This window comes from Galleria mellonella, unplaced genomic scaffold, assembly GCF_026898425.1.
Source record: "Galleria mellonella isolate WM207_F2 unplaced genomic scaffold, CSIRO_AGI_GalMel_v1 utg33, whole genome shotgun sequence".
NCBI lineage: Eukaryota > Metazoa > Arthropoda > Insecta > Lepidoptera > Pyralidae > Galleria > Galleria mellonella.
This window is the reverse complement of record NW_026442079.1, coordinates 13,456,400-13,484,091: the sequence shown is the minus strand read 5'-3', so window position 1 is coordinate 13,484,091 and position 27,692 is coordinate 13,456,400. Positions and strand designations below refer to the sequence as shown.

The 27,692-nt window shown below is 35.2% G+C and overlaps 1 protein-coding gene across 6 annotated transcripts in view; it reads right to left on the bottom strand.

The window, feature by feature from the left end:
* LOC113520464 (potassium voltage-gated channel protein Shaker) overlaps positions 1–27,692 on the bottom strand; it is a 414,011-nt gene that overhangs the window by 195,802 nt on the left and 190,517 nt on the right. The gene's annotated exons all lie outside the window — the stretch shown is intronic.

Genomic DNA, 27,692 nt, shown 5'->3' with positions numbered 1-27,692 from the left:
CTTTAGCGACAGTGATCATCAACTAAGTGGTATATTATACATAACTATAATTTTTTAGATACTAAAATTATATTTGTTACGTCTTTTTAATATCTTTCACTGTACACCAAAAAGAGAACCGAAGAAAAGTCGAGATATTAAACAATTCAACTAGCGTAACACCGGATTTATTCCTACGACGAATATCTTCCAGTCAAGAGTTTTAAAATACGGTATTTAATTAAAAAAGTTGCTGCTTAAATGAACAACATTAACTGATTTTGTTACATATTATATTACTTATTTATTCTTAGAAGTGTTAAAGAGTTTTTCGTAAATTTGACTGAGAGAATCGTATCTTTACTAATATTAAAAATGTGCCATATGGTCCCAGTATAGAATGTGAATGCGTGCTGATCATAAGCCTCCCGCTAGGAGATTTTGCCAGTAGCTGCCACGCTTGTCAGGCGGATTGGAAACCACAGTTAGGCTTTGGATATATTTTCAAAGGGGCATTGCTATCCCTCGCCCTCCTTAGTCGCCTCTTACGATACCCACGAGAAAGGAAGGGATAGCCTATTCTATAACGGTACCATACGGGAATATTAGGCCTTATCTATACTTATAATAAATCTGTAGAGAGGTCAATTCTGTAAATGAAATATATTTCCAAAGTAACTATCAGGGGGTGATTAGTGATCGATACTGATGCCAAAAATGCAATCAGTAAAATTTTTGTCTGTCTGTCTGTTTGTATGTTCGTTAAAGAAACAAAAACTACTCGACGGATTTTAACGAAACTTGGTACAATTATTCTTCATACTCCTGGGCAGGTTATAGTATACTTTTCATCACGCTACGACCAATAGGAGCAGAGCAGTGAAAGGAAATGTTGGGAAAACGGGAGAAGTTACTCCATTTTTAAGCTTCCGTCGCGTGCGCAGCCTTAATGTCCACCCGTGCGACGCCAGAACGGGCCGCTAGTATACAATAATTCTTTTAATTGGTAAAAAAAAGAAAAGTAATTCTTATATTATTTGTTACTACCGGCTATTATAAACTGCAATTTGTTAATTTGCTTCTTAAAAACAATATCTTTGATAACTAGTTGCAACCATTTAATAGATTGGTCTAATACGTGAAATTACTTTGCAATTTTAGAATAAGTCAGTCGCTGTGAGACAACTTTTAAATAGATTTAGGTCATAATTTAAATATTTCTATTTGTAGAGGCCAAACAATCATACAAAATAACCAGATCAATAATGTAGAGACTGAAATAATGCGCTCGTATTCACTGTTTACTGTTTTGAGCAAATTAATCATTTATGAAGTCATCATTATCATCATTGAACGTTAACTGTCCACTGCGGAACCTTAGCCTGCTCCTATTGCGTTTGGTTGCCTGTAGTTACCATCTTTGGTAAACGGATTAGCAACCGCAGTTAGGTTTCTGGTGGTGTTTTAAGAGAAACACTGCTGTCTATCCTTCGATAATTAAGTTCCCTTAGTTTAGTTTCGCCTCTTACGACACCCGGGAAAGGAAATTATAAGGATTTAAAAGGAAATAATTCTAAAATACATACCTGTTATATATATATATATATATATATATATATAGATCTATTTTTTTAACTCACCACCTACCTATTTGTTCTTTAATTCCTACTACCCAAAGGTTGTTTGGAATAGATAACATAGTTAACAAAAAGACCGCCTTTTGTACTATACTATACTTATTAATAATTCTTCAACAAGCTCTGTAACATTCTTGCTATAAAGTGTTAAATAAAATAAATAAATATAAATATAGTATATACAAACGTACTTCCCTCGTGAACACTAGCCCAGATCACTTCACCCGTTTGCAAGTACTTCCATACAATCACGCGCCTCACTGGTTGCCGTAGCTAGTGTTCTGGGACATATGCGAGACAACCATCCTCACGGGATTGCACAATCAATAGTAAACTTAATATTAGATTTGTCTGATCAAGCAGCACTACAGTTGAGTTTTTGAGGCAACATCCAAAAATAAAGTTCCCATATTCGTCTGTGTATGGACATTACGTGAAATCTTTCCGAATTGATTCTTGCGAAGTGATTTAAATATTTTTTCAGTACAATAATAATTATTATTATAATACATCACCATCATCATCATCATCTAGGGGAGTTTTATCAGTAGTTGCCACGCTCGACAGGCGGATTGGCAACCGCAGTTAGGCTTTGGAGATGTTTTAAGAAAGACTTTGCTGCCCATCCCTCGTCCTCCTTAGTCGACTCTTACGACACCCACTGGAAAGGAACGGGTGGTCTATTGTATGCCGGGACCATAAGTTATTTATTTTCATAGCATACGTCTGTAAATACTGTGTACATTTATACGAATGAAGACGCCATGTTTTTACAAAGTAATATTTAGTAGTCTCTGATAACAAACGGATGAATCTATGCCTCTAATAATGAAACTAGTGAAAGTATTAGATAACTAACAATAGCGAGACTGAACAAAGTAGATAATAATGCTTTAGTAGCTAACGAAATCGATTGCCACAAATAAGATATGAATGAATTATCAGACAAAACAAACTTTACAAATATGTGACTTACATAACATATATTTAGAGACGCTTTTACCATACTAATTGATTTTATACATGAAAATTTTATACGTGTTCTTTGTTATAAATTAAATTACTTTGCACCTATAAATTTTACGAGTATACAGAAGAAACTCTTAAAACGGGCGTGTAATATATGAGAATGAATTAAGTGTTACTTAGCAAGCTGGCTTTAAAAATAAGTTGGCTTGACGGCTGAACGCGACCAATCGTATTTTATATTAAAATTTCTTTTATATTTCCATTTATCTATTTAACGAATTCATGTACATACACGAAATTGTAATTCATCAATCTTCTCATTCATGTACAAAACAAATCAACTTTATATATTTTACATCTTGAAATTTTTATATTGTATTTTACGATAATTCCTTTAGCATTGTTTATCAACGAATCGTCTTTATTACCAACTACAATGTATATTACATCTTTAAAGAATTCACATCAATATAGAATAATGGTTATTAACCAATTAACATTGTAGTCGACTTATCAACTCCATTGGACCCGTGTACTGTTTGGTAGCACATTCTTGTTTAAATGACATTGCAGATATTATCAGGTCATTAAGAAGGAAGTGGACGCTCAAAAGGTTAAATGTGCAGAAAAGGCGTCACTCACAGACCAGTGAGAAATGCAATCAGCATTTTCTAGTTCCCTGATTCTTTTCCGATAGTTGTTGAATAAATGACACTGTGTAGATGACTCCGATCTATAAGACTAGATCGGTTCCAAGAGATTAAAACTTCTAATATCAGTTCGGATTAGTTTAGACTATTATACGCCATATGTACATAATACTTTATGTATTACGTACGTAATATCCATTTCTAAATCTGCATCTTCAGGAACCATCGATGTTAGATTAAGTTTAATGGACAATATATAAAGAAATTTCATTAATGCAATTTTATAACAGTTAACGTTGTGAAATTTTTCCATTGAATTAAATTAAGTAGAAAAAAGTAATAGAATTATTATTAAAAGGTATATACAATATTCATTCGAGCGTACGACAGGAAGCATCGTTCATCGTAATCATTCGACGCGATCGCAATAAAATCAGGTTTTCATGTTTAATTTGCGATTCTCGATCTAATAAATAACGCAATGAAACGATAAAATAAAAATTTAAGATGCAAGTGAAAAGGAGGAATGGGGTAGAATAACAATCTGTATTCAGAGCAATCATAACCAACAAGTCGAATAATAATTTCTGAATTACAGATAAATCATACACGAGTAGGTACATTTGATTTACAATAAGATGCAGATTAACATTGATTTAACTCTTACTGTGCAATAAATGTTCCAAAATGAATCAAGATAATTGATTTATTACAATGAGATTAGAATGGAAGAAGAGGTTTACAAGTGTAATTAAGAGTTTTAAATATCTTGTCCAAAATAATATAAATATATAACACAGCCAATAATACAGACAAGGCATTGATAGATGCTGTTCAAATTGTGCGATACAAAATCTAAGATTGATGTTTAAGTGTCACCACATCTACTCCGTTATAGATATCGCACGGACAAGGGGGAAAGTTCCGAACGAGATGGGTACATTGCGTGAATGAAAATACAGCTGATTTAGCTGTGACGAGTGAAATAACTGAATCAATGGATTCAATGGAAAACCAGAAGGCAAAAACAAAGATAAATGATGGAAAAGGTCTGTGCATAATGACGATGATAAATGCAAATTTAGGCAATGGTAGTATAAAGTTGTATGACTATATGCAACTAGAGATATACAGATCGAGAATGGGGATACCCTTTTTGCACCCGGGAGAGTGAGTATTAATTTACTGCTCAGTGCCCCATGTGGATTTGTAAATTGTGTGTGATTAACGGCCAACAAAGCTGACAGAGTTTGAAAGTCGTCTACCGGTCTCTGGATTTACTAATCGACCCTAATTTCCGATGAACGTAACTCCAAACCTAACCTAGCATTTCGAAGGTTTTTCACACTTAACTGCGTTTAATGCATTGATTATGTTGGAATATATTGAGAGAATGATAACTAGATAAGTTTTTTTTTATCCAACTTAGAATGGCAAACTAGCTGACGGCCCACCTGATTGAATGTGATAACCGTCGCATATAGACATGAGCAGTACCATGGACATAACAGAGTATACTGTTTCGCCAATGACACCTCCCGTGCGTTGCCATGCCTGAGGACTCAGGTGTTATACCTCTGTACCCTGTAAATTCACGCCATATCCCACCCTTCAAACGAAAACACAGCTATGCAAACACAACTGCTTCACGGTTGAAACACGAATGGGACAGAGGTATCCAAGCAAACGACTTTTGTACAAAGTCTCTCTCTGGTAAAAACTAGGTAAGTTCCTTGTGCAGCCTTGATGAGTAAATTTAAATAAATTGACGATATTTTAATTGAAAATTGTAATGATGATGATAGAAACTAAATTAATAAATATATAATAATCAGTAACAAAGTTGGGCATGTGAAAGGTCAGCTTTGACGAAATCTTTGATGTGAAGATGAACACAAAGAATAATTCCTAACTTATTTAAATATCCCTTAAAATTTAAACTTCAGCCATAAAACTCGATTCCATTCCTTTTACGGTTATACTTCGTAAATTATTCGGATTATCGATGCGGTCAAAATGTGGATTAAATTCATGCAATAGCAGTTCCTATGGATGCCGGGAGGTATTTTTAAACGACTTTCAAGAGACATTTTCGATTCATCCCTATTTTTTTTTATATTACGTAACTTTCTCGTATGAAAATCTATGTATCTCGTATGGTGAATCGTTTTTGATCCTATATTTATAAGTGTCTGTGTTTTCGTGACGACTGAATTAGTTGATTTTCTATGCTCAGAAAAAAACTACATATTTGGACAAAATCCAAATATATTTAATCTAATGCATATGCAAAACTTAATCAGTCTATTTTAAATTTGCAGAAGGAAATAAAATTTTAAAAAAAAAGGAAGTATTTTTTTTTGAGAAATCATTAACTTTCTCACGTTAAGTATTTCAGCAAGTTGAGCTTTAGATATTTAACAATTTTGCCGTTATCCAGTTAAACATATTAAAAGTTGTCTGATTTTCGTCATGTATTTCATATTGCAATAATTTATTCAATATAAAGTTTGAAATATAAATTACGATATTAATTGATTACGTATGCGCGCTTGACAGGAAAAATAAGAGGCAAAGAGGTCGTGGCAGTCGAGGCAAAGACCTCTCTTTAGTATAAACTGCATGGTGTGAAGTAAAATTACTAGCAATCGAAAGCGAATTGAATAGAAAAAAGAAACTTCGTGAATGTAGAGTTAGTTAATCTGCAGTTTTTATTTGCTTAGAAAAAAACATGTATTTGTAAATGAGTTTTTTTCATCATCATCATCATATCAGCCGTAAACTGTCCATTGCTGATCATAGGTCTCCCCCATAAAAGGGAGATTTGCCAATAGTTCCCTAAAACCTAACTAAGGTTGGCAACCTTAGTTAGGTTTTAGTGATATTTTAAGGGAGATGCTGTTGCCCATCCCTCGACACCTACGGGATAGGAACGGGTGGTCCATGCTATGCCGGGACCATACGACATTTGTAAATAAGTAATCAGGTTAAAAAAAAGCATAGATAAATTAATTAAAGCCGTTTGACTTGTGAAAAGAGTTCCTAAAATGATAATAGTCCATTTATATGAAGTGTTAGAATCAATTAGGAAAACGGATTCCATTCGAAAAGGGGAAGGGATCCTTCGTTTCCTGTTTAAATCGAATCCGTCTTCTCGCTATACAGAAGTACGGGGAAGAGTTCGTGGCCGAGAGAGGTGTCCTTTCATTGGTATATACAAGAGATATCTATTAATAAAATATATGTTGAAGGAATAGGTATCAATTGATTGACCATCAGAATACTTTATATATATATATATATATATATATATATATATATATATATATATATATATATATATATATATATATATATATATATATATATATATATATATATATATATATATATATATATATATATATATATTAATATTAAATATTAAAATATATTTGTAATGTAACTGTAGCAATTGTATTTCATTACTTTCTAATAAAACAGTTCTAAGTTGAATTCGTTCATCAAATAAATAATCTATGTATATTATTTAGTGAAAATGTTATAATCACATGGGAATACGGGTGAGTAATATACATCCATATCTATATATTGTAAGTTACAATATACATATATTGCCCCAATAACGGATATATAATGTCGAAATGAAGAAATTAAAATAAATATGTCACCCGACTGGTATGGGTGATAGAAGCGACAACAACTGCTCGATTTTACCGATTTTTCTATTAGAGATATAGATCTAATCCTACCCAATTTTCCCCCAATTATATCCAACCAGGCTACGTTAATTTACTACTAACGTACGTCGACGTTTGTTACATTAATTTAATTAATATAACAAAGTCACGTACTTACATGTACGCGACTAATGACTGCAGCTAAAATTTGCACTGAACTGACCAGATGTCGCCCTAATCGTATAATATTAATTACTGTATAAATCGAAAGTAACAAAAGCAATTACCGACAATTCAATGTGCCTTCAATGCAGGGAAAAGATTCGTTTTGCATTACGGCGTTTGCTAGCGATTTTTGATGCTTGGTGAAATTTGGAAATCATATTACTACTTCTTGTTAGTGATTTATCGAGTTGGCCTGACTCGAATATCGAATACTCGAAATTAGAATACTCATACATTGGTATTCACGTATTCGAGTACTTAATATACATAACTTGGATATATGGTATCGAATACTGGTTTCGAATACTGAAGTGCTCGAATTCTACTTGTCTATTTATCATAACATTTACTATTTCTATTTTTGAATTTTATAATTTTTATTTTTAAATTTTATTTTGTTTTTTTTTTCTTTTTTAATTGTCGAAAGGAAAATATTTCTTTACTGAATATTTCTCATCTTCGTAAAAAATAAAGTTTAAAAAATTATTAAAAACTTGAATTTGATAAAGTGCTCGACTACTTGTCCGAGTCCTTCGATTCGTGTCAGGATTCACGACTCAGCACATCACTATTTCCTACGCGTATTTGCGTACCCTCTGATATTAAGAGATTCTAAATCTAAAAATGAGTCTTGAACAAGTTCTTAGGTTACAGTCTGCCCTTACCTATAAAAACGATTAATTTCATGTCTGAACTTGGAACTTGAAAAGTGTTTCAAAAGTTACCCAGCACAATATTAATTAGAAACGAGATTTCGTAAAACCAAGAGGGGCGTGTTTTAAATACTTCTACTATTACTGAATATATAGCAAAATTAGAAACTTATACCATACCTAATCAGTCCTTTACTGTTTACTGCTAAACATAAGTCTTCCCGATAAGGGAGCTTTTGCCAGTAGTTGCCACGCTTTGCAAGCAGGTTGGCCACCGCAGTTAGACTTTTAGTGATTCTTTAAGAGAGACGTTGCTGCCTATCCATCCACCATTAAGTCCTCTTAGTTGCCTCTTACGACACCCGCTTACTAGAGGGAGACTTTGTACAAAAGTCGCTAGCTTAGGTACCTTTGTCCCATTCGTGTTTCAACCGTGAAGCAGTTGTGTTTGCATGGCTGTGTTTCGGTTTGAAGGGTGGGATATGACAGTGAATTTACAGGGTACAGAGGAATAACACCTGAGTCCTCAGGCATGGCAACGCACGGGAGGTGTCATTGGCGAAACAGTATACTCTGTTATGTCTATGGTACTGCTCATGTCTATAGGCGACGATTACCACGTTGTATAAAAAACAAATAAACCCACGGGAAAAGGTGTGGCCTATTCCATTCCGGGACCACACGGCAAGAAATTGAGATACGCAATTATTAAACTTGTGTTTCACTCAAGAAGCTGGAGGATGTTCAATAAGCGTTTGATCATTGTTTTCATCGAGATTGAATGAAAACCGCACCCATTGTTCCGACTTCATGTTTTATTACCTAGTTCAACGTGAATGGAAATGGAACAAAGTCTTGCAAGATTGTGGTGTAACGAATTTGAGATCCCGTCAATTAAATACTTCAAATAGATTTTATTATGTTTCGATACTATATACTGTGTTAAAATAGATGTAAGCTGTGACAAAAATTATTTAAATACGTAATTATGGTATGTATGATGATCCGGCCGTGTGGTCCCGGCATAGAATAGGCCACCCCTTCCTTTCCCGCGGGTGTCGTAAGAGGCGACTAAAGGAGGGTGTGGGATGGGCAGCAGCGTCCCTTTTAAAATATTTCTAAAGCCTAATTGCGATTGTCAATCCGCCTGACAAGCATGGTTACTACTGGCAAAACTCCCCGAGAAGGAGGCTTGTCTTCAGCAGTGGATAGTTAAAGGCTGGTATGATAATAATATAATTATGATATCAATAACAGTAATAGAGAAAGATTTATAATCATTGCGATCAAGTTTTTCATTTCGTAGTTACAAATTGAATAACCGATTCAGGTCCTACATGTTTATAATCATCGCACTAGGGTTGGGTCATATATAGCAATATCTGTATATTGGGGAGAAAGGGATTGTTAGCAATGCAGTTTGACAGCCCCATTGCTAGCAATATGCCCTATTAGGTCCACCTCCACGTGGTTCCCCCTGGCAACCATCGTGAACAATTCTTGTTGAATTCGTCACGATAGGCTAACTGACCTGCTTCATCCTCATCTATTATTCTTCACTGGTGCCCCGCCGGTGTATACCGATAGCGCGGGTGGGGTTACCATTCCATTATCACCCATTAAAAAAAACTATATATTCAGACAACTATATATAGATATAATGATATATTCTCATTGTATCGACTGCATATAAAAATTGCTATACGAGTATGTTGCTTGTGTAATGACAAACATTTGAATATTGTTTAATATTAACTAAGGAATGGAAATAAATAGATACTGCACTATATTATTTACGGAATGACAATATATTTAGATATAATACCTAAGTAATAGCAATATTTGAATATAGCTATATACTATCTAGGAAACGATAATATCTGGACATTGTTATATCCACTCCTAGTAAGAGTGTCATAAAAGTAGAGATAGAAAGAAGATATGTCCAAAAATAGAGTGTATTCTACTATAAGATGAAGAGATTTGAAAAACCTGTTATACCAATCCCAAATGAATAGATGTGGGACAAGGGCAGAATATAGAAAACTTTACGTAAATTTTCCTATAAGACGCAATATTACGTGTTACTTTCATGATAAATTGATGAAATAATAATATTATAATATATATGTTTCTTTTTTTCTCTTACTGTTTGTTTCGTGGTGTCTTTAAAACATATCACGGCCACGCTACGAAAGATATGTTTTTATTGTTTCATGCTCACATGACAGTTTTCATATTCTATGGGGTTTATGATGCATCAAAAATAGTTTCTTTATTGTTCTCAGATGACGGGAAAAAAGTTTACGAGCTCGCATTGGGAAGGGCGATCGAGATGACAAACTTGTGGAAACGAACAGTGTTAGAGTCGTAACGGGATAGAGGGGGGGAGGGTTGTTAACTGATCAGTGACTAATTCAATTGAACCTTTCAAAATATAACACGTAAAATACGTGACAGTTGTATTGAAAAAAAATATTGTTACGTAGTTACATATTTTTTTTTTTTAATAATATTTTAAGGGCTTTTATCTTCTTCAGGTATATCCGTCCTATTGTACCCTGAACTGATTTCTCAAACGAAACTTTATCTACTAGATTGAAAGCACAAATATAATTTTACGGTAATTTCAACATTGAAATATTAAAAAAAAAAAACGCGACCGCCAAGTGTCTTGTTATAAATTTCAACAGAAGCGGAACTATCATAACGTTTATTTTGATAAAAAGGACAAGTTTAATATATAGGTTAAAATATGACGTGCAGCCTAAATTTAATTTAATGTGTATTTTAGTGACATTAATCTATGTGTAGAGATGGTGTTTTCTCCCGAACACTTGGCGACATTTCAAATAAAACCACAAACTATATTTAATATAACAAATTGGTTGGACCGCTTATATTAAAGGTGTGACAATTATTACCCTATGGACAGTAACCCATATTATCGACGTTCAATGTGTTTTTTTCTATTAACCTACAAATATATAATCATTGTAGCTTAACAATTCAGTTTTACTTAGCCTAAAACTTACCGTTAACTTCTAAGCTAAATAAAGGGAGCAAATAAAGGAATTGTACCAAATATAATTATGAAATGTTACATTCGAGCCAACTAATATTTTTGCTTATCGAGAATGAATATGACATCGGAACATGGTGTTCCCACACGATTACCATTATAATGTAACTTTGTCGCGATATATACCATAAACATGTAGTCTTTATTCATATTAGAAATCAAGCCAACGCGCACTGTTAATCCTAAACGAGTGGGGCATGAAACTTTTCAAAAACAATTGAAAACGAATGGAGAAGCGCAACAATGATGTGGCCTCTCCGCCGTGCTTTGTTAAGCGGAACTCGATTCCAAGTTACACTGCCTAGAATTTTAACACCGTACTCTTTACCGTCGAACACTTTCAATTAATAACGCGACGATTAATCAGTGGCAGTTCATATGCCGGTTCCCTCGCTCGATACGCGGGAACCGGCGAGGAACTAGCCTTCGCGCGGCGTATCGGGGCGACGGGCTGTTTCGCGCGGTGGTAGGTTGCGCTCGCGTTGGCGGCGGGTGGTCGCCGGGTGCTGGCGAGCGGTGCCTGCCGCAAAGGCGCCTCCACGCTACTGCGGGTCTGCGGCACGCGCCCGACCCGCGCCTGCCCCGCGCCACCACGACGCATCCCCCGGCCGCGCCGGGCACTCGCCCCGCTCCCTGCCGCACCGTCACCCGCACGCACGCCGCATTCTTGCGTTCCGCCCGCCCTCAGCGCGGAAACAGCCCGCACAAAGAGGCTAGACCGCTCTCGGGGCGCCTACGTCACGGCGCCCGCAGGTTGCGCCCTGCTAAACACTTTCTGCAGATACACTGCGCGTGCTCTATCTGAGATTTAAATCTTGATCACATTTAATGCAACCAAAACACACCGCCATCAGCTGCACGTAATCGTGTTGACACTGCCTCTATCACGGAACGTTAATAAACAATTGCATAATTACAGTATTTAATTTTATAACTATTTGTCTGAAGATTTTACTTCAAATTTATACGACGAACAGGTTACTTAAATACCTCCATCCATGATGCTACCACTCAAATCAATGGTTTGAAGTAGGCCTAAAGTGTTAATCGATAGGAGCAATCTGGTAGCTGTTTAAAACTGTCGTTAAATCGGACACTAATGTGTAAATAACATCCTTGACCTTTTTAATATAAATGCAGTTGCCTGCAACGAACGTAGTTAATCCAACGAGGGGACGCGGGCCTGTTTGAACAGCGAAACGGAAGAATTCAGCCAAAACTTATTCTAGGTCATAGCGACAAAGATCCAAATTTATTACGCTGGGAATACATTTGGACAGTTGGGGATACAATTTGGGTAAATTATAACGGTTAGATTGCAATAACGTAAGGAAAGTTGTGCATAGTGCGGTCGGAATTATTCTGCCAAATTGCATGATGCTCGCTTCGGTTTTTAACGGTACCACAAAGTAATAAGTTTTATGAAATTTTGGAAATGTCATAAAACAAGACTACATTGTTAAGAGTCCCAACGTCGTGATAGATATTATAGTTTGGCGCTGTTATGATAGAGTACCTCCATGTTTTCAAAGACTAACAAAAAATTCTTGATATTTATATTAATTATTTTTATATAAAAATATATATAACAATTTATTTAGTACTTGATTATACCAAAATTGTTTAAGGAAGGTACCATAAAAAGAACAAAATATTATGTTTACAATTATAGTTTGATTTTTTTTAAATAAATTGTTACCCAAAAGCATTTCAAAGACAAGCAATAAATGCTTAATTGGATTCATTTACATTCAAATATTTAACATTATTTGGTGTCTACAGAGAGCGTGTCCTTAAGTTTGAGCATTTTTTAGGTTCGTATTAGCTATTTTTTAATCTACTTATTCTAAAAATTAAATTCTAAGAATTGTTCATCTGTGCACCAAAATATATGTAGCTGTTTTAGCATGATCTAAAAAGCACCTTTAGAAACTGGACATTTATAATATTTATTATAAACAGGATTACTCTGTAAAACGAACTCACACTTGGACATTTTAAACTCGCCGGCTACTTCCTTTTATGAGTTCAGATGTCAGATTTTATGGACATGTAAGTAGACTTTAATCTTACACTAAGAAAGCACATGAAAGTGTAAGCACCAAAGCACCTCTTGGGAGGTAATCCTCTTACATACACTTCAACGGACCTGCTTGCAAATCTCGTAAATAAAATAAAAAGCAAAATACGTAACAAACTAGAACCAGTGTTTTAATACGACGGTCTATTCAGTGAAATGTTGTGCAAAGCACCCCGGATGATCCTGATAGTTAAGTACGAAATAAGACATATGCGGACATAATTCTAATGCAGGTAAGTAAAAATATTTTTCCACGTCTGCACCTCTATTTATTTCTTCTCTATAATGTGTCTTTGGAGGAAGTATAATCGGATATATCTGATTCCTGTAAAATTTTTAGAAGAATTTCATGATCCAGTTAGCGCCAAAAGATCGTAACCAAAAACTCTTCGGTAACGGAAAACACCAGTGATTTAACAGTCTTAATAAAAGATACTTATAGACATACATATATTTCGGTATATTGCATTTAAATACATTCATCGTAACGTAGGCAAGTCGAGTGCTATGTTCGCTCGAATGGCGACAGTCGACTAATGCCTCTGGCAACTGCATTTGGGATTAGGGTTACGAGCATGCTTGCTCCTAAAACAACAACACACCCATTAGCTTTAACTTACAATTAATTAGCAATATTTTAGAGAACTGAAATTTATATTTATAAAATCATTTGTCTCGACTGTCAACAGTCAATAATACTAGGTCCAGAAAATTAAAATTTGGATTTTTTAAAGTAAACATCCACTGTGCTGCATCCGTGCAAAGCTACAGATAACAGGTATGCTGCACAACGCTTGCTGGTAGTTACTTTCCTCATTCATGTTTACTTAGTATGTATGGAAGACTTCAATATTGAAATATTGGGTTAAGTATCTTGATTGTATGGACTATTTTTTCCAGCCTCATGGGAATATCTAAACTCTTCTTAAGGAATGATTGTGACGTGGAATAAAACAATTACATTTCATCTATGCAAGTACGTATTCAAAGTTTTTTTTATATAACTTAGAATGGCAAACAATCTGACGGCCCACCTAATAGAAAATGGTAACCGTCGTCTATAGACATGAGCAATACCATGGACTTAACAGAGTATACTATTTCGCCCCTGATACCCAAGTGTTGCCATTCTTGAACACTAAGGTGTTATAACTCTGTATATACTGTAAATTCACTGCCATATTCCACCCCTCAAATTGAAATACAGCCATGCATGCATAACTGCTTCACTGTAGAAACATGAATGGGATAGAGTCACCCAATCAAATAACTTCTGTACAAAGTCTCCCTGTGATAATTTTCGATACTATTCAACCTGTCCCGATTTTCTTTTAATTACAATATAGCTTACATTAATTTCTGATAATGTAGCTTTCAATTACATAGTCTTTAAGAAAGTCACATGCGTATAAATGTTGTAATACCCTCCAATCGCGTTATACTCTACCGATTGCCTTGACTTAAGACTAACAGACAAAATGGTCGGCTCAGCCTAACGTCTACTGAGAAACACAGTACAAATTTGCAGTTTCTGTGCCTACCTTGATCAAGAACCTATTATGTGGAGAACTCCTGAACCCTTGAACATTCCTTATTGATCGCTCCCAAGTATTACGAGTGATTATTTACTTGATATATCTATATATATATAGTGTAGTTTTTACGAGTAGACTAAAATAGATCGACGCCATTGTGATATTCACGTGGCGTGGCTTCCTGAAACCTGGTGCATCCTGGTCGTATACCATCTACGCGATATCTGCATTCAAGGTGAGTCTGTTCCTTTTTAAAACCTACAAACTTCTTTAATGGGACCTAGAATCCAAGCCCAGCCTAGGTCTCATATTTCTGCTTTCGTCACCACGTGGTAGATGAGAATGAAAACAGGCCAGTTAGCCCATCATGATGAATTCAACAGGAATTAATTAACCATGATAGTTTCCAGGGAGAATCGACGAGGAGGTCGACCTGGTTGGGTATATTGCTAGCAATGGGATTCTCAGTCTCCATTACTCACAATCTCTTTCCCCCCGGTTTGAAGGGTAGGATATGTCAGTGAATTTACAGGGTACAGAGGAATACCACCTGAGTCCTCAAGAATGGCAACGCATATGGGGTATCATGGGCGGAACAGTCCATAGTACTGCAAATGTCTATAGGCAACGGTTACCACTTTCCATCAGGTAGACCATCAGCTTGTATGCCATTCTAAGTTGCATAAAAAAAATCAAGATATGGAAATATCCGTAATACGAGATTTACTTATTTGCGCACATCATGTTCTCTGTAATATCAAGAGGGAACTGCAGATCATGGAGGTAGCTGGCTATCGCCCTTGTGATATAGGATCCAAGACAAAATCCGATAAAAGCAAGTTTCAAGTGAATCTAAAGGTGCAGCTTTTGGCGCCTGAAAATAAATCTATAAAGACATTATCAGTAAAAAAGATCCTTCCAACTTTAGACCGATTTTTATATTATCTCTTATTATTAGTAAAGTTAATAAAATTCTTAAATACTTTAATATTTCAATACCAAGAGCACTTAATAATATGCCTAACAATACTTTAGTCTCTGTTTAAAATAATATCATATTATAAATTAATTTATTATTATTTGTGGTAAGTTAATAATTCATCTGATCGCTAAGATGACCGGCATATAATACTTAACACTAGCTGACCCGGCGAACTTCGTTCCGCCTAAAAGGCCTTTTTAAAAGGCCGGCAGCACACCTGCAATGCCGTAGGTGTTGTGGGTGACCATGGGCGGCGGTAGTCACTTACCATCAGGTGAGCCGAATGCTCGTTTGCCCTCTATGTTGTAAAAAAAAAAACTGCACGCGGTATTGGACAATACTTGGACATTGTAACATTATTTTATTATTCTAAAATAAACGTAGCCTAAATTACTCCTTATTATATTAGCTACCTGCCAATAAAAGTTCCGTCAAATCGGTCCGGTCATTTTAGAGATTAGCCCGAACAAACAGACAGAAAGACATAAATTGTAAAAAAAAATATTTTGGTGTCTGTACCGTATACGAGTATATATTCATATACATGTAGTAAAAAACGGTTATTTCAATATTACAAACGAACACTCCAATCTTATTTATATGTATAGATTGGGTGGGTAAACTGTAAACGTAATTGTAACTAAATAATATGATGCTACCCACTTTTAACAATATTGCACCAAAAGTAAATTGAAGATTGCAAATGAGTGTGTTTATGTTTTAGACTGCAACGTCTTTTATGAATACTTATGTTAAGTCTTTAACTAACCACTGAGATACAAGCTCAGCCTAGTTCGATGGCTAGTATATATATATATATATATATATATATATATATATATATATATATATATATATATATATATAGCTAGATCTAAAGGTGTAATTTGTTATTTAATAAAGTAAATAACAATAACTATTATTATTACTATATATTTGAAATTTACATATTTTGTATCTAGCGACCCGCCCCAGCTTCGCACGGGTGCACATTACATCACATCACATTAGAAACCTTTAAAATTATCAGTGTTCCCCTACTATATTACGCATGTATTGTACATATAAACCTTCCTCTTGAATCACTCCATCTATTGAAAAAAAAACCGCTTCAAAATCCGTTGCGTAGTTTTAAAGATTTATTTTATTTATTTATTTATTTACACATACACTAAACAGAGTTTTCATTTAAATAATATCATTAATTAAATACAATCGCTCTAATAATATAAATTATATATATTACATATAACAAAACAACATAATAATGAAGACTACACAATTATATAATAACATTACCATTTTACTTTGAATTTAGAATAAAAAGAAAAACATAAAAAAAAACAAAATGAATGTAGCAGTGTTTGTGCAAAGGACTGCTAACTCAGCATATGTCGCAGTTTCATATCTGAAGCTGCGACACTGATTTTCAGTAGGCCCTAAATACGTAACTCACGGACACACGTGTGCAAGAGATGTTATGTATAAATATATAAGAATGATATATAAAACAGTGATAAATATATAAGATAAACACGGGAATAAAGATAGGAGATATACATTAGAAATAGATCCAACGATGAGTCACATGAGACGATTCAAGTAGCGGCTTATAGTGGACAGCACCTATCCCTGCAAGCTGTAAGTTGCATACATAGGGACGGTCAGACAGCAACAGCGGCTTTGTTTTATACTATTTTGTAATGTTTGTGTGTGTGTTTTTATGATTTAAGTCCCTTATTTGCGGAGCTGATTGTATTTGCATAACATAATAAAAAAAAATTTCAACGTCATCATTTTAGCCATTATTCGTCCACTGCTGGACATAAGCCTCCCCCATAGACCGCCATAAAGAACGGTCCTGAGCCACCTGCATCCGCTAACTCCCTGCAATGCATTTTAGGTCGTCACTCCATGTAGTAGGGGGTCGTCCTACACTGCGTTTACCCGTATGTGGTCGCCAATCAAGAACCTTTTTTCCCCATCGGTTGTCGGTTCTGCGAGCTATGCGACCAGTCCAATGCCACTTCAGCTTGCTTATCCTTCGGGCTAAATAATAAAAAATATTAGAGTAACTAATTAAATGTCTGACGCGCAGCACTATATTATAGTATCTGGCATCGTTTTAATTTTACTGATTAAGAAGCATGAAATAGCTAAATAATAACTCGCCCCTTTTTTTTAATTAACTTCTTAATTTATCGCACTCAATGAGGCTTTTGGTTTCTCTCCATCCTTTTTCGTAGACTTTTCGCATATTTTTGTTATAAACGGAATATTTTGTACCTTGGAGTCCAGTAGGCAAATGAAATGGACACCCTAAAATTTTATGTCTGCCTATGTGAGGACGAGTCATTGTTCAAATTTTCAATTATTTTTAATAAATCATGTATAACATAGCGGTTTTCAGCCAGTCCTTCTCTTAATATATAATAAAATTATTCGTCTAAATTCCCTAAAGAAAATTATACATGAGTTTAAAATTAAAAAAATACTTGATTTTTATTTTGATTTCACTAGAGGGAGACTTTGTACAAAAGTCATTTGCTTAAGTACCTCTGTCCCATTCGTATTTTTATCGTGAACCAGTTGTTTGCATGGCTACGTTTCGATTTTAAGGGTGAAATATAAATTTACAGGGTACAGAGGAATAACACCGGAGTCCTCAAGAATGGCAACGCATGGGGGGTATCATAGGTGAAACAGTGTACTCTGTTATGTCCATGGTACTGTTCATGTCTATAGGCGACGGTTACCGCTTTCCATCAGGTGTGTTATCAGATTGTTTGCCATTTTAAGTTGCATAAAAAAAAATATTATTGAATGACATGTGACCACGCAGTTGCAGATTCAGTCTAATATTTGAGAATGAATTCTTTTTAATAACACACGTACTAGCCACTTATTTTTTTTTTCTTCTTTTGGCTTCGGCTGTTATAATATTTATTATAGAAAAATATGAAACAATGTCTATTTAAATTAAAAAAAAAATATTTTGACGTATTTTATTTAACTCGTCGTCCTTATAAATATATAACAGTTTAGCCGCATTTGCATCGCAATTGTCGTAGTTTTAAACACACGCCATTCTGAGTGAATACACAACATGATCTGTGAATGAGATCAACTGAAAAGTGAGGTTTTTTTTTTTTTTTTTTAATATATGATAATAGAATGGTAATCTAGCCTGCGCTAACGGCATATGCTGGCGGAACACCAGTGAGGGATGATAGGTGAAAATGAAAAGGCAGGTCAGTTAGCCCATCGTGATGAATACATTTCGAATTCAACACGATGGTTTCCAGGGGGGCCGCGAGGAGATTGACTTGACAGGGTATTCTGCTAGCAATTGGACTTTTTTTTTAATGGGTGATAATGGAATGGCAATCCCACCCGTGCTATCGGTATACACCGGCGGGGTACCAGTGAAGGATGATAGGTGAGGATGAAGCAGGTCAGTTAGCCCATCGTGACGAATTCAACAAGAATTGTTCACGATGGTTTCTAGGGGGAACCACGTGGAGCTAAACCTAATAGGGTATATTGCTAGCAATGGGGCTGTCAAACTCCATTACTTACAATCCCTTCCCCCCCTAGCAATTGCACTGGTAGTCCACATTATTAACAATCCCGATCCGAGATTATAGGAATCTAGATTCGAGATTAAGGGAACACGTCACGGGAAAGGCCACTCCACATTGTCCCTGTTCAGTTCACATAAGCGTTCGCCAACTTACTTGTTCGCGTACTTATTTGTATTCGGTTGCTTGGTTACCTTCTCATTTTATTGATACAAATTTAGTCACAATTGTTTGGAACGATCAAAGCGCAAGTTGGCGACAAAGAAACGCAATTATACAAACCCACTTTCATGTTTGTGATTACGGTAAGGATTCCAAACTTTACTAGGTGCCAGCGTTGATCAGAACACCTTTTTCTTCGCCAGGTCACGTTGGACCTACATCAATATATTGTTTTGCCCAATGTGCCCAAGACTGTTATAAACGTTATATGAATAATTTCAAAACGCACAAACTGTTTACAGAACTTTAAAACACAATTACGGCTTCCAATCACCTTAAACATTGTCGTTTCCAATTAATTAATACAAAAGATTTCAATTAACAAAGGGTGTTTATTTGTTCCGAAAATATTGATTGCCTATTAATTAGGTCAAAGATGGAGATATTTGGCCTAATTTGTAGTCATCCCTCAAACTCCTGCATCCTTTTGGTGAATTCCTCTCTGGTTTCCTGTAAGCTCAGGGTTGCCACTGGCAAAAAATTGCCGGAAAAAAGTAAAAGTTTTTTTCCGGCAAGTGAAGTGAATTGTTTATAGCTTAGATATTTTCATAAAGTTACAATTTTGAGGTCTTAATCTATTTTTAAAGCAAAATTTAACTTGGAGCAGTTTTTAATGATGTTCTCGCAACTACCTTCAAACGAAAAAATATGATTGAATTGAGCAATATAAGAATAATTACTCAATTCATGAATGCACTGCCTATTTATCTACTTGCAGAATGTTTGACTGGTAGAGAATACCGCGTTGTGTTAAATTCTTGTACATTAAAATTGTGCATTAAAATTTAAATAAATAAAATAATAAATAAATTATTATAATAAAATCTATTACTTCAAACATCTTTTATTTTTAAATAACATAGATTTTCTTTTATTTAGTCATATAAAAATATTACACACTGTTCTTTAGCAAAACATCTAAACATGCATTTAAAATCTGTCTAAAAATTAACCTTTCTTTTTTGTATTCTTTTATTTTTTTATGCAACTTAGAATGATAAACAAGCTGACGCCCCACCTGACGGAAAGCGGTAACAGTCGCCTATAGACATGAGCAGTACCATGGACATAACAAAGTATACTATTTCGCCCATGATACTTCCTATGCGTTGCCATTCCTAAGGACTCAAGTGTTATTCCTCTGTACCCTGTAAATTCACTGCCTTATCCCACCATTCAAATTGAAACACAACTGCTTCACGGTAGAAACACGAATGGGACAGAGGTACCCAAGCAAACGACTTTTATACCGTATCGTACCGGGGGTATCGTGGGCGAAACAGTATACACTGTTATGTCCATGCTTCTGCTCATGTCTATAGGCGACGGTTACCACTTTCCATGAAGTGGGCCGTCAGCTTGTTTGCCATTCTAAGTTGTATAAAAAAAAAACAGTGATGAACATTGTAATATAATTACTGGGTTAATTAAAAAAATATTTTTTTAACGAACCAACAAAACGTGGGATTCAATTCCCCGGATCGTTTCATTCCGTTGCCCGACGTCGGGAGTAATTAGTCATTTGAAAGTAATGCAGTTACGGAATTAAAAGTTGAATAGTAGTGTGACTAATTAAAATATGTTCGTTAAAGGCAAATACGAAGTACAAAGTAGTATGTATGGGTACTATTATCCCCATTTGCAATTTTAGTTCTAATTTACTGTAATCACAGTTACATAGTATGTAATATGTATGTAGTGTGGGCGTTTTCATAGCTGTGTCTCGGTTTGAAGGGTGGGATATGGCAGTGAATTAACAAGGTACAGAGGGATAACACCTGAGTTCTCAGGAATGGCAACGCACGGGGGATGTCATGGGCGAAACAGTATACTCTGTTATGTCCATGGTACTGCTTATGTCTATAGGCGACGGTTACCATTCCATCAGGTGGGCCGTCAGCTTGTTTGCCATTCTAAGTTGCATAAAAAAATTAGCTTTTATTAGTAAATATAGTATCTCCATTATCATATCTGCCATTACCTGTCCACTGCTGAACATGAGCCTCTCACATAAACTGTCATCAGGAACGGTCCTGAGCCACCTTCATCCACTGGTCTTTCCCAATGCATTCGAGGGGGGGGGGGAAGGGATTGTTAGTAATGGAGACTGAGAATCCCATTGCTAGCAATATACCCAACCAGGTCGACCTCCTCCTCGCGGTTCTCCCTGGAAACTATCATGGTTAATTCCTGATGAAATCATCGTGATGGGCTAACTGGCCTGTTTTCATTCTCATCTATCAGCCTTCACTGGTGCTCCGCCAGCGTATCCTGTTAGCGCAAGTTGCCTGGAAGAGATCGCTCTTAGCGATAAGGCCGCAACAATAATAATTGTTTTCTCATTGTGATTATTTCTTGTAATTATTTATATTTATAATAAGTTTACTATTGTAATCTTTTGGAGGAAACAATAAAGAGTATCTATCTATCTATCTATTTTCTTTTTTCAAACTACACCTTAAAGGCGGTAAAATGGTGGTAGCAGATTATATATAAAAAAACGGCAAGTTTCCATTAATAGTAAAGCCACATAAAAATATCACTTACTACTTTAACTTTTTGTATCGTAAAAAATCGGTAGATGGCGCTGAGCGAATTTTACAACTCGGTAAGTTTTAATTTTATAAAATTAACGTCGGAGGAAAAAATAAGACTCTTCGTTCTGTTCAAATGTTCTTTAAAATCAAAGTGTTCTTTTGTGATTCCGATAATTTCTGATTACTCGACTTATATTGTTGTCGTTCCTTTTTTGATATTGGGTTATTAATTTGGTACTTTAAAAGTACGTATCAGTGTTAATTTCTATGCTAACAAGTAAGTTGCTTACGTTTTTCTATATCTTTGTAACTATTTTATCTCCGTCTATACAAACAATCAGATCGTTAAACAAAATCAATATTAAAGCGAGCAAATTCGCTGGAAAATACAAACATGTAATAAAAAAATAAAGCAATAGTTAGCTATATGGAAAGAAAAAGTAATAGTGGAAACGTAAAAAGGGTTTATTTTTCAATATTGTCAACAATAAAATATCTAAAGTAAAAACAAAGAATTATTTTAAATAAAGATATGTAATTTTAGTATGTATGTATATCAATAATTACTAGTACAGCATTCGTGTATTCTGACACTTCCCTACGGTTGACTGGGAGAGAACGCTTTTAGCATTAAGTCCGCCATGTACACATGTATGTACTAATGAATAAATAAATAAATAAAGATGTCATATCCATTTATTCTCTAATTAATTAGCAATTATTGTGGAACAGTGGAGGTAGACAGTTTCAAGTTAATTACAAACTCAAATTCACAATATACAGGGTGATATAGAAACTTTAGCAATGCATAAAACAAAAAAAATTTACAATGCTACAGAATACAGTCATTCATCATCGTCATCGTGATCATCATCATCATCATATCAACCGTAAACTGTCCACTGTTAAACATAAACCTTCCCAATGAGGGGGTATTGCCTCTTACGACACCCACAAGGAAGGGGTGACTTATCCTATGCCGAGGCTGTACTAACATTTTTTTAGTGAAAAATCTTTAAATTCATTGACAGAACACTTGCTTCAGTGGATGCTGACAAATGAATTAAATTTAAATATTGTTTATTTAAGAGAATTAAAATAAAATATATGCATTTTTGTATTGGTAGTAATTTCTTACATATATCGTGCCCTCCAGTTTGGAATGCATTTTTAGCTGTTATAATGAAAGATTGTGTCCCACAAAAAGAAACTGTTTCCATTGTGATAAAACCATTTATTTTAATATAAAAACTTAACTGCTGAAGTGACTTTGGTAAAATGGGATCTATGTGATCGATCTATAATTATAAATCTTTCAGATAAAAAAGTAAGAATTTACTAAATCTGTTAAGAACTGACGCAGTTATGAGGTAACTAAAGGGAGACTGTACAAAAGTCGTTTGTTTGGTCACCTCTGTCCCATTTGTGTATTTACCGTGAAGCAGTTGTGTTTGCATGGCTGTGTTTCGGTTTGAAGGGTGGGATATGGCGTGAATTTACAAGGTACAGAGGAATAACACCTGAGTACTCATGAATGGCAACACATGGGGGGGTATCATGGGTGAAACAGTGTACTCTGTTATGTCCATAGTACTGCTCATGTTTATAGGCGACGGTTACCACTTTCCATCAGGTGTGCCGTCAACTTGTTTGCCATTCTAAGCTGCATAAAAATATATATAACCGAACGGAGGACATCCTTTTTGAAGTTTGTCGAAAAATGGGCTAGAAACTATTGCTTTTCGATATCCTCCTGTATATATAGTATCTTAGATTTGCACATCCTGCGAGACCGTTTCAAATTCAAAATTCACTCTATTTACATAGGCTTGTTTACGCGCCCCTTTAAATTGTCATTTTTTGTTTAAAGTCACTGTAATTAAGTTTAAATTTGTTTATACAAATAAACAAATTTATTTATATATTTTGTCGAAACGAAATTGTAGGAAATTGGAACCTTTTAAATTTGTCTACAGTGTTTATTATTATTATTATTATTTACTAAATTTGTGTTACAGCGTTTATTTGTTTAGAGTTTATATACCTATCCATTACTAAATACTTAATCTGGATTATCTATTGCCAGACGTGGTTATACATTTATATTACCTATTTATTTAAACTTTATTGACAAATGTGATACTAATGGCGGTATATAAACGAAGTCTGGACTTTTACTGTTTCATACTTATTTGGGTCACTGCGACACACTTGGTGAAAACATATTTCCATACTTTATCTTTTGTTTTATATTTAAAAAGGGTAAATAATCTGATTGTATAAACACATTCGTTAATTTACGTATGTCATAAATGGCTTAAATAAAGTGTTTATCTATCTATATCTGCCTGCCTTTAACACCATGTATTTTTTTAATGGTTGATAATGGAATGGTAACCCCGCCTGCGCTAACGGTATACACTGGCGGGGCACCAGTGAGGGATGATAGGTGAGAATGAAAAAACAGGTCAGTTAGCAAATCGTGATGAATAAATACATCAGCACGATGGTTTCCAGGGGGGACCACGTGGAGGTCGGCCTGACAGGGTATATTGCTAGCAATAGGACTAGTGGTCTGCATTACTAACGATCCCTTCCCCCCTAACACTATGTATTCACTCTTAATACTATTGTACTTTTGCGTAAGATTCACAGCTCTCTAATAATTTCTTCATTTATAAAAAAAAATATAGGTTAATATTATGGCTACAATAGGGCTAATATTATGGTAAAAAAATTAAAATACGCTTTAATCATCATTCATCATTTCAGCCATTATCCGTCCACTGCTGGACATAAGCCTCTCCCATAGACTGCTATAAACAATGGTCATGACCCACCTGCATCCACTGACTCCCTGCAGTTCATTTCAGGTCGTTACTCCATCTAGTGGGAGTCGTCCTATACTGCGTTTACCCATACGTGGTCGCCACTCAAGAATTTTCCCTATCGGTTGTCGGTTCTTTAAGCTATGTGACCAGCCCATTACCACTTCAGCTTGCTCATCCTTCAGGCTATGTCGGTTATTTTAATTCTTTTGCGGATATCCTCGTTTCAGATTCTATCACTCTAATAATATAATACAAATAGTCAAAAAAGAGGGGAAAGGGATTGTTAGTAATGGAGACTGAGAATCCTATTGCTAGCAATATACCCAATCAGGTCGACCTGCTCCTGCTGCTGCCTGAGGTGCTCGCGGTTCTCCCTGGAAACTATCATGGTTAATTCCTGATGAACTCATCATGATGGGCTGACTGGCCTGTTTTCATTCTCATCTATCACCCTTCACTGGTGCTCCACCAGCGTATCCCGTTAGCGCAAGCGGGATTGCCATACCATTTTCACCCATCAAAAAAAAAAACAGTTAAAAAAAGACAAGTGTTTAAATATAACGCTGTCGTGTAAACATAATATGATAGTGAACGAAATTTGTACCAATATATGAGACATGCAAATATCTACACGACGCACGTCATTCCTCTTGTCATACAGGACAATAAAACAATGCCCACGTGAAACAGAGGCTGCCGTGTTGGTCTCGACGTGCGAAACCGACAGACAGACGTGATTACACCCACGCCACCATTGCTAGTTTTTTATTTGACAGACAAACTAGTGTTGCCCAATCCAGAATAAAATTTAAACAATATTGATTCGAATAAATTTAATTTTAAACATTTTTTTTATGTGTCTTACGCCCAATACGAAAACTATTATAGCTAAAAGAATAAGCAAAGAACAAAAAAAAAAAATTATTTATTTGTTTACATTACTGTACTATTTGTAAAAATAATAAGTATTCTACGTTATAATGTGAAGTCGTAAAAAGGTGGCGTTATCGCTAAGCAATCGCATCAAGAAAATTATATAATTGATACTTCTATTGCGTCGAAAATGAATGTCTAAAATACTATCGTTTGATCGATATAATCACTAGTAACATCAGAATGTATCGCAACAATCATATCGACTTTGGAATTATGCTATTGATTCAATTGATACTCCTACTAATACAAATCAAGTCACGTCGTTTATAATTTGTTCATTTATTTACAAAAGAACGTGTAAAGCATTACAGCTTTTAACATTTCAAATGACAAGGCTTTATATAATAATACTAGCTGGCCCCGTAAACGTTGTTTTACCACTTATTGCGAAATATAAAAATCGCGATTAAAATACAGGGGTTGATCGTAAAACGATGAAAATTTAAAGTTGTATGTATTTTTCAATGCTAAATTATAATGAAATAAAAAATGACAAAAATATAAAAAAAAATTTTTTGGGATGGGTCACCCTTATCACTGATTGGTATGAAAAATAGATGTTGGCCGATTATCAGATGCCTACCCAACATGGACACCGTTTCGGAGGAGTTTGGTAACAAACACCGCGACACGAGAATTTTATATATTAGATTAAATAATCGATCCATGATATCGATACTGACCAATCGATATTTACATTATTTTGGGTGATCAGTATCGATTATAGGATCGGTTGTCAGACAACACTATCGTTGACGTGAACATGCCTTTGTCGCGTCTGCAAACTATTAAATTCCGTATTGAATCTCGACTAAGCGCCAAATAAATATATTTAACTGTTCCATTCCGTTTAAATTAATAGACCATTTTTATAAAGGATAGAAACATAATGTTAAGTATTGAATGATAAATTTTTGTGCTAGTGTCGGAAAAAGAGTAATTTTTGAGAATCAGTTTAGAAGGTTTTGCGTAAAAATGAGGGAAAAGGGAAATGCTGCGTTGGTTCAATCACTCTTTCAAAGAATATCAAATGAAAGATGTGTGTATAATGTAAAAGCGAAAGAATGCAGGTGTCGTGGAAGGACTAACCTATAATTTTAACAATGCAAAGAGTTATGAAAGTGGATGAAGCAAGATTTTGGACACGCGGTTGTCTCTCACTGTCACGTAAATGCCTAGGCGCTAAGATTTTGCGAAACATGTAACCTAAAAGGGTTTGATAGTATTGTTTTTTTAAATAGACATTTAAGACTACATAAAGATAGTAAATATGGCGACCAAAAATAATAAATCGAGTATTGGTGATGCTATCAGTTCTACCAGAGGGAGACTTTGTACAAAAGTCGATTGCTCGGGTACCTCTGTCGCATTCGTGTTTCAACCGTAAAGCACTTGTGTTTGCATGGCTGTGTTTCGGGTGCCCTGTCATCTTATATCAATTGCGCAGGCAGAGTTACCATTCCGTTTTCATCCTAAAAAAGGTCCTTTTAAAGCACATATTGATTGATAACATTTTTTTTCGATTTTTTACTATTACCCTAATACTACAAATGATATACTACTTGTATGAAGGTGGCGCAACCTGGTGTCAGAACTTTTAAGGTGGAATCTGTCTATTCTATTCCGCCTTTATTGCACAGTAGCGTTGCCTCGGTCGCGGCTTACCGGATGACAACATTACGTGCCTTCCGAAGCACGAAACCAGAGATAGTCATTTGAAAAATTCAGAGGTATTGGGATATTTGATCTTGGGACCCCGGATCGCAGTGAAGCGAACCGAGGTTGCGCTTTCATTTGATATAAAAGTAAATATATAAGAACATACGGAAAGATATATATATATATATGCTTTTTTTATGAATGAAAATGAAATGGTAACGGGATGGTCCGCCTGCGCTAACGGGATACGCTGACGGAGCACGCTGACGGAGCACCAGTGAAGGGTGATAGATGAGAATGAAAACAGGCCAGTTAGCCCATCATGATAAATCCATCAGAATTAACCATGATAGTTTCCAGGGGGAACCGCGAAGAGGTCGATTTGGTTGGGTATATTGCTAGCAATGGGATTCTTAGTCTTCATTACTAACAATCCCTTTCCCCACATATATAT